The sequence below is a fragment of the Lissotriton vulgaris genome, chromosome 10 (assembly GCF_964263255.1).
Source record: "Lissotriton vulgaris chromosome 10, aLisVul1.2, whole genome shotgun sequence".
NCBI classification, from domain to species: Eukaryota; Metazoa; Chordata; class Amphibia; order Caudata; family Salamandridae; genus Lissotriton; species Lissotriton vulgaris.
Genome location: NC_141698.1, coordinates 262891682 through 262901460, shown reverse-complemented (window position 1 = coordinate 262901460; position 9779 = coordinate 262891682).

The window sequence follows — 9779 nt, the reverse complement described above, 5'->3', positions numbered from 1 at the left end:
TGAGGGAGACTCTACAGATGGAAATATTATTATGGCATTTTGTAATATCACTTCCGCAATTTCAGGATGCCTTAAATCTAAGAATAAAAGATCGTACCTCATAGGGTTAGCTTGTTCGATCAACAATGTACTAGGGATAATCAAGCCTTAAAAAAAGCACTAAAAGCTAATCCAAGAGATGGTGAATTGATAAAAACCCTAAGGAAGTCATATAAACAGACTCTAAATAGAAGGAGACAAGAAATACAAGGAGATACATGGGGAAAACTAGTACAAGCAGCTGATACACGGGATACTACACTATTTTGGAAAACAATTAACCATCCGTATTTTAAAGATCAGTCCACAGTGAAAATTGAGACTTTCGTACAGTCGTCAGACTGACTAAAACACTTTGGACAGATTCTTAATCCAAATAATGAAAATGTATCACCTTTAGCAAATAGAAATTTTATAACCATGGATTCCCCTATCACTTTAGATGAGGTAAAAGCTGCCCTAGATAGATGCGTAAACGGGAAGACGCCCAGCCCGGACGGGGTACCAGTGTACATTTTCAAGACATATACTGGTCTTTGGGCCCCAATCCTATTGAGAGTCTGTAACGCTTCAGTGGGCAATCTTTTGCCGGCAACATGGACAGAAACTGTCATTGTACCATTTTTTTAAGAAGGGAGATAGGGGTGATGCAAAATGCTACCACCCAATATCCCTTCTTGACTCAACCTCAAAATTGATGGGTAGAATCCTCCTGGAGAGACTGGAAATTTGGGCAAATGATAACAAAATTCTTACAGATTCCCAGCATGGATTCAGAAGAGTGATAAGGACAATTGAGCAGTGTTTCAACCTTCATTTAATAATCAGCAAGTATATACTCTCCAAAATGGGCCATCTGTATTTATGCTTTGTAGATCTAACAAGTGCTTTCGATCTAGTTAATCATGCAAAATTATGGCAGACCCTAGTAACGATGGGTACCCCAACTGAAATTATTATTTATACCAAATAAACAAACTACTAACTGCAAGAGTTCAATGTGGGCCACGGTGCAAGTGCACTTCCGGCTGTAGAGTTATGCATGGGATTAGGCAAGGTTGTTTCCTTGATCCACTTCTATTCTCCCTTTTAATAATGGTGTCGATGAATGTCTGCAAAGGTGAATGTTGATGCTTCTAGGGTTGGCAACCGCGTCACTCCGACCTTGCAGTATGCGGATAATGTGGGTTTGCACTGCTAATGGGCTTCAGTGTCTAATTGAAAGTTTTGCAGAATATGCACAAGAAAAGGATTTAAAACTCAATTTAAAGAAAACTTTTGCAATTATTTGTGGGAAAGGGAAACACAAGACCCGGACACACCATGTCAATTGGGTCCCATAGCAGAAACGCATTAATTCTCATACCTGGGCATGGTATTTACATCTAAGGGCCACTAGGGTGCAAATATCGGTTTCTGGAAATTAAAAATGTATCGATCAACAGAGGCCATCTTTAGATTCTCGAAAAAAATGGAGAACAAGCAAATCAGGGAAATTTTGACTCTTTATAGGAATAAGTGCCTTACAGGAACCCGTTATGGCGCAGCGTTATGGGGAACAGCTGATCACTTTGCTCTTCCAACCCTAGAAAACCCCTTTCTAAGAAGACTATTGGCAACCCCTAATTCAACTCCTTCATACATAGTACACTAAAAGCTAGCAGTCCCTTATATTGACAATTATATTAGTGTAGCAGCTCTAACTGTATGATATTGGATTTGGAGTAAAGATGGATGTAAATTGAGATTCTCCTATTACCATGACCAGAGAATCTGGATTTCATTAAAGACACAGAGGCTATCATTATGCATACAACTTTTAATGCAGTCCAAGCATAGCCGCATATGTCACAAAGCAATAGTTCCAACTTAGAATACATATGAACCAACAATAGTAACAAGCACTAGGCAATCAGCCTCATTTAAATGTGGTGACAGGAAGGAAGGAAATGTCTGATAAACTCCAATGAAACATCAAACTTGAAGAAGGATGAAGGAAGAATACACCATCCACTACTGATCCACAGGTGGGGAATGAAGAAGACAAGATCAAGAGAGATTATCTGTAAAGGAAAGAAAGGCTGTTAATAAATCCAAACAAAATATTCAGGAATTGTCCTAAAAAGATAAACTTAATAATAATTAATCAGATAAACAACAGCCCCGCAAAACAAAAGAGTATCAATAAAATATTCAAATATCCATAATATAACATAAGATCAACCACCCAGGGAAAGGGTGGGAGGGATAATGATAGCCTCCGTGTCTTTAATGAAATCCAGATTATCTGGTCATGTTAATAGGAGAATCGCAATTTCATTACAAGACCGGAGGCTACCATTATGCATGTTGGTAGCCATGTAATACAACATCGGACATATGAGAAACAGGTTTGCAATAATGATGAGCAAAGGTCCTAGAAATAGACCAATCAGCAGCCTTTAGAATGTCATCGAACTTACCACCTGACCAGAATGACTTACTGGCCATTGCGCCTCTGATAGAATACGGTTTAAAAAGACTCATTAATTCCAGCAAGGTTCATGACAGTTTTAACCCATCTAGCAATAGAGAACGAGGAAATCCCTTTATGGGGTTGAACAAAAGAGATGAGTAATTGAGTCACACCAAAAGGACGGCGAGAGTTCATTCTCAAATCGTATTCTTTCATACATTGAACAACACAAAGTTTAGTGCAACTGTCAAATCGTGGGTAGAAAATAGAATCGGACATAGTTTTGGTTCTTCTATGCAGTTCAAAATTAACACCAAACATATCATAAGATCTATAAGAAATATCTAGAGCTTTAACATCAGACACTCTCCGGCAGGAAAATAAGCAAAGAAGAGTAGCTAGTTTGATAGAAAGATTCTTCCTGCTCAGAAGTGAATTAACTAGCCAAGAACAAAAAAGGTCGAGCATTAAATTAACATCCCATAGAGATTGATATCTGGGATGAGGGGGTCTTCAAAGTCCGATACTCTTAAGTATTCTACAAATAATAGGATTTTTACCTACCGTTTTATTGTTAATTAGAGAATGTCCAGCAGAAATAGCAGATCTAAAACAGTGAAGAGATCTGTAACTTAGACCTCTGTCGAATTGTTCTGCAAGAAAATTAACTATATCAACAATAGGTGCCTCCACGGGGATCCAAGACCCTTTCCAAGCACCAACGTGACCAGACTTTTCAAATGTTGTTGTACCGGTAATGTGTCCCAGGTGCCCGGGACTCTCCAAGGAGAGTTGAAGCTGTTGACAAAAGTCTTGCAAGATCATTGGATCTCCTGACACCTTCCAAGCAAGAAGGTTCAAATTCCCTGTTTGAACAAGAGGGTGAATTTGACCGTCTGCGTCTGTGAGAAGGTCTATCAGAGGAGGAATTAGGAAGGCAAAATCGTAGGTTAGTTCCAGAGCGGTAGGGAACCACGCTTGGGATGGCTAAAACGGGGTTAACAGGACAATTAAAGAGCGTTGGTGTCTCATTTTCTGAAGCACTCTCTGGATCATTGAGAATAGAGGGAAGGCATAAGCGTTGATCCCTTCCCAAGATTGGAGAAAGGCATTCACTGCTAGAGCACCTGGGTCGGGCATCCAGCTGAAATAAGAATCCAATTGGGAATCTGCACAGAGGTTGGACTTCCCGGGGGATATTTTGCTCTGAGAGAGATTTTGTGTTCTAGGCAGAAAAACCAAAGTTTCTTGGCTAGGTTGGATAGGTCTTCTGACTTTTTCCCGCCCAAACAGTTTATGTAAGTGACAGCAGACATGTTGTCCATTTTTAATACAACTGATCTGCCTTGAAGAAAACGTTTGAAGCTCATCAGAGCATAAAGCCCTGCAGTTAATTCCAGATAATTGATGTGGTGCAGAGATTCTTCTTGCGACCAAACTCCTCAAGTGTTCTGATTCTGGAGACAAGCACCCCAGCCATGAAGGCTGGCATCTGATTCTAGAACAAAATCTGGTGCTGAACCAAAGATCGCTCTCCCATTCCATGCATCTTGATTGTCTAACCACCATGTTAGTTCTGAGATGGCTTCTGGGTTTAAGGAAATTCGATCTCCGTACCAAAGACCTGACCACAGAGCTCTTGCTTTTATTCTCTGAAGGGCTCGATAATTCAGTGGTCCCGGAAAAATAGCCTGAATGGAAGAAGATAGAAGGCCCAGAAGTCTCGCCAGTTCTCTTAGGGAGAGATTTCGTTGTTCTAGTACATGTCTTATCTCCTTTCTGATTTTGGCAATTTTCTTGGGAGGAAAAAGGAGAAGACAGTTTGTTGTGTCTACTGTGAAACCCAGGAACTCCATGTTCTTTGAGGGAAGTAGAATGGATTTTTCACTGTTTATGATAAATCCCAGACTTTCTAAGAGGTCTATAACTGTCTTGAGATCCTGGATGATTTGAACATAATCTTGAGAAAGAATAAGGATGTCGTCTAAATAAATGATGAGAGGAATACCTTTTCCTCGTAGACATGATGCAACTGCTCTCAATACCTTGGTGAAACACCATTGGGCAGAGGAGAGGCCGAAGGGGAGTGCCTGAAATTGAAAGAGATGATTTTTCCAAACAAACTGAAGAAAGGGTTGATGTTCCTTTGCCATGGGAATGGTAAAGTAGGCATCTTTCAGATCTAATTTGACTAGCCAGTCTCCTTTAAGAAAAATGTTGGTAATATAAATATTATTTCTTATAAATATAGCTTGAAAAAAAACATGCGCATTAATAAACAACCGATTTGACGCTCGAACAGGGTTGAAATCCGTTGCTCGCGTCTCAATTAGCTGTTTTTGCCAAAGAAACAAAGCGAAAGACCCTTGGCAGCCTGCGTACGCTATGCAGCTGCTGCCAAGGGCCATCCCTCTAATCCGCGCTTTTTGCGAGGCCTCACTAGATCGAGAGGTGATGTCGAGCTGAAGGCATCAGTGACTAAATAAAGACATAAGTACAAGGGGAGTGGTGTCTAGACGGGAGACGCTCTCTTCTTAACATCCCAAAATTGCTGGTCAGTGCTCGATATTCAAGTGTTTCAAACGCGATATTCAAATGTTTAGCTTTGAAAATGAAATAAGGACGTACATGAGAGAAAGGAAGACGGAAGCCAACCTCCGTAAATTGGAGGTTGGAAATCCGAACATAAGGAGGGGTAGGCGTTATTCTACCTAATATAAAATTTTAAATAAGCGCTGTAGGGATAAAAGAGAGTTAAGCAAATGGACAATATTAACAATGTTAAAATAATATTAATAGAATACTAATATTAAACTGTAAATCATACATAGACAATACATTTCAGGAGAGAAAATGAAGTTGACTTATCTACTTGGACCCGCATTTAAAAGAGGCTGATTGCCTAGTGCTTGTTACTAATGTTGGTTCATATGTATTCTAAGTTGGAACTATTGCTTTGTGTCATATGCGGCTATGCTTGGACTTCATTAAAAGTTGTATGCATAATGGTAGCCTCCGGTCTTGTAATTAAATTTACTCAGGAAATCATAAAGGATTGTCTTGCCCTGGAGTATAGAAAAAAATCATCCCATGGCTGACCTATATTAATAACTTTTTAAACAAGTGCACTAAGAATATTGATTTTAATGACCTTTTAAGCAAGTGCACTAAGAATATTGATTTTAATGACCTGCCCAAAATCCTTGGTTACACTTAAAAAGAGCTGAAACTGGCTTTATAGAATCAAGAGACCTGTTAAGAGAAACTGATGCAAATTTAAAGCCGACCACCAGGGCTTATTGTGAAGGGCCAATTACGTTAGGCATACAGCCATATCTACTTCAGGTGATAAACCTAAAACAGAGGTTTACCTCACAAAGTTAAGAATGGGTATTCTTCACTATTTAATAGCCTTTCCAACTATGGCCAGATGGAACCGAGACTCACCAAGGTGCCCCTGCGACAGGAAATCGCATCAGACCACCCTATATTTTATCCTCTTCTGTAATTTTTATGGAGACATTAGAAAGAGTGTTTTACGACCTTCATTCCTTAATAAAAAAACGTTATTTTTATAAATTTGCTTTCAGTTTTATTCATAGTCCAGATAATGAGAACGTTTATAATGCAGTGGAGAACTTTATACAAATGGCGATCAACAGAAGGAAGACCAATTCACACTTGAGGCCATAGTTCATGAAGGAATATAGGATATATATTGATGGGTGTCTCCTTTGAATGTCCTTCTTTTTTTGTTCTTTGTATATTTCGACATTTCCTTTTACTTAGTGCATTCCAAGTATTATTCATCTATGGCAGAATATTGATCACTTATCACATTTTCTATATCTTAACTATAAAATGTTTTAACATTTTTATAGGTTGTATAGTACTGAAAATTTGATGAATTTTGAGGAGAATAATTTCTTTTTAGAATGGTTTTATGGTTGTATCTTTTTAACCAAATAAATATTTTGATTGATTAAACAGAGGCTTCATAGGAGGTCTATAGCCTTCTCACTAAGAGCAGCTGGGGAACAGGGGAAGGGGTGAGGTTCCTGCTGCGAAGGAAAACCCAGCCCTTTTAGCGGGGTGGGTTTGGCCAACTGAGGGGAGCAAGAGGGTGGATGGAGATGGTCTCTGGGTGGTGGAACAGATGCTGTAGGATCGGCCACCACTAGGGAGTGGTCACTTGTGGAGGCCTCTGAAGATGATGTAGAGCTGGTGGCCTCTGTGCCACACCACTCATCCTCTGTGTCACTGTGTCCATTGGTGTCGGTGGTCGCATCAGTCGAAATACAGTGGCCAGCTGCTTCCCCGCCTATGTGGCCAATTTCTCTTATGCCTGCTCCTGATGGTGTTGAAAAGACAAATACAATAGTGTTATTGTATCTGTGCAAATAGAACTAATTATGAACGTTGATCACAAAATATTTTCCTAGTTTTCCGATTTCACCTTCTTCAAGGCTCTCGGACCTTGTTCTTCATTATCAATATCTCATGCATGAAGTGAACATCTTCAGAAACAGATTGGACATAGTTTTATAATTTCTCATGATAGCTCCTATATCATTTATGATCTTGTCTCTTATCCATTTTTTATTTCATTACAAGACTGGAGGCTACCATTATGCAATACACTTTTATTGCTGCCCCAACATTCAGCCCTTTAAAGAAAGTCGAAAAACAAGGAGGATTGAGAAGCTAAATTGGGGCAACCCTCAGCCTCCCTTAACTTTAATCAGTACACAAGAGAGGGAAAGCCTCGCCACTGATGAGCTCCTAACGTTTTAGGAGGTCAAATTAACTGGTTGCAATATATATAAGTGTAAAGGAATCATCACCCAGGTGATTTAGTGCCACCCTTTCATCACATGGATATATTAGCAGGATCGTCACCCACTAGTACCACCAGTGGCATGCTTCATCATTGGATCCTCACCTGCTGCACCTAGTGTGAGTGTGTGGGCTCCATGAAGTTTGTAAGTGGAGTTCTTACTAAAACCTAAGTGCAAGTTAAAAAAGCCTTCAGGATCCTAATTTTTGATTATTAATAATGTCCTTTAGCTAGGATAAAAACAGTGTGACGTTCTATGAGTGCAATGGTCCGTAACATCTATAACTCAGCAAGGTTGACATGGCTCAGCCTGTTACAGGTGCCACTCAGGGTCGGCAAGATTTCTTCAAGGCCAACATAATCAGTAGATTTTTTCTCTGCTTCACATCTGCTGCCACGGACCACAGGAGCCTTACTTCCAAGCGTCCCTGCTGACGCCCACCTGATCATGAGCACCGGGAAGTGCTTTAAATACCGGTGCCGGCTCCCGCATTGGGGTAAGCCTGTTTTGTTCTCTGTTTCACTTCTGCTGCCACAGACCACAGGAGCCAGACTTCCAAGCGGCACTGCTGATGCCCACCTGATCACGAGCGCCGGGAGGCGCTTTAAATACCGGTGCGGGTACCACAGCAGGGGAAGCCTGTTTTGTTTCCTGCTTCACTTCTACTTCCACGGACCACAGGAGCTTGACTTCCAAGTGGCCCTGCTGACGCCCACCTGATCACGAGTGCCTGAAGGCTCTTTCAATACCGGTGTGGGCTCCTGCAGTGCTGGAAGCTCATTTGTTTCTCTGCTTCACTTCTGCTGCCACGGACTACAGGAGCCAAACATCCAAGCGGCCCTGCTGATCCCCACCTGATCACAAGTACTGGGTGGTGCTTTAAATGCCGGCGCAGGCTCATGCAGCGTGGGAGGCGCAGCACGGGGCAGGCTTGCCCGGGTGCGGGCCCGTCTGCACCCATCCGAGACTGGAGGAGGCTGGGCTGGGCCTACCCTTTTGGATCTATTAATTAATTTTTATAGTTCTTAGGAATCTGTCTCCAACAGGACCATCCACCTCCCTGCTCCCCTACCCGCTCCAGGTCTAGCCCCAGCTCCAGGTCTAGTCCCAGCTCCATCGGCAGCATTAAAGGCTCAGGTAGGGATTCAACGTCCATCATTTATATTATTAAAGTCTACTCGAGAATTAACTGTAGTGTAGTTCCTATTTTCCCAATAGGCCCTGCGCATTGGAATAACATAAACAGTAGTATGGACGTAGAAGTGCGGATCTTCCAGGTCTCCACTGACTATGCTAAACTTAATTGGGTTTGTTACCAACTAGCTCAGAGGTCACTGGAAACCTTCTTGACTGAATAGGAGGTGATCAGCTTCCCTGGTACAGACAAGAAGGGATTCAGTTTTCCAACAACCGCATAAACATGACAACTTTGCTCCTTAGAATAAGAGTCAATCTCTAGAGTCGTGTGAAACAATAGACAGTTATTTTACTCAGTCAGTTTTGTGCAGATTACTTTCGTCAAGATGCAGAGAAATAGAGAGACGGGCGTTTTCAATAAAAAGTATTATTTATTGAACAGTCTTTCTTCTCATGCAAGAGAAATGAATTGCCACAATTGCAAGACTAGTTATTATAAAAAGTGCGTACAGTAAAATGAGGATTGCAAAATAATACTGTAAAAGCATTGATATGGTTTCTTATCCATACAATGGTTAAAATTAATAAAATATATACATTCATATATACATTAGACTAACGTACTCAACTGGTGCTTCTAACTACGCCTACCCCAGTGTACCTGACCTAAGCCTAATACTTGGGAGGGAGTAAGTAAGTAACTGTTTTAGTTAAGTTGGTTTTGCCAAGCTTTGCTTCAAGAATTCTCTCTAAGGGTTTAGTCAACACCATATCTCTGGAATAGAATGTTTGAGGTCTTGTATCTCCTTCCAGGACTCGATATCCCAGTCACTCGCGAGAGTAGGCTGGAAACGCCGGAGCTGGATTTTCTCGGCAGGAGAAAAGACAGCGTCTCTCTCAGCACGTCAAGGAGGAGGAGGGGCAGCGTCCGTGGGCAGCTTGCATCTGCTGGGCTCTGCAGGGGACAGCTGTTCTGCTCCTGTATTCACCACACCATCGCTATCATCGATGTCGTTGAGGCAGCGTTTGCTTAAGGCAACGTTGGTAATATTTATACCTGAAAGGTGCCTGGTTTGACGTACGTTTTTGGACATAAGACGTCAATAAAGATGTCACTAGGAAGTGATCGTCTCTCAGTGCTCATTAGAGTTCTATTACTAATCAAAACATAGCAAGCGGGGCTTTCCCAGGTTGCTGAGTTTTTATCTTGTTGAAGAACTCGGAGTGTAATCTAGGAATCTTAGATAGTGGCTTCTGCTGTGTCATCTGCTCTAATGAGCTGCAGAGGAAGCGATTCTGAAATGTGGCTC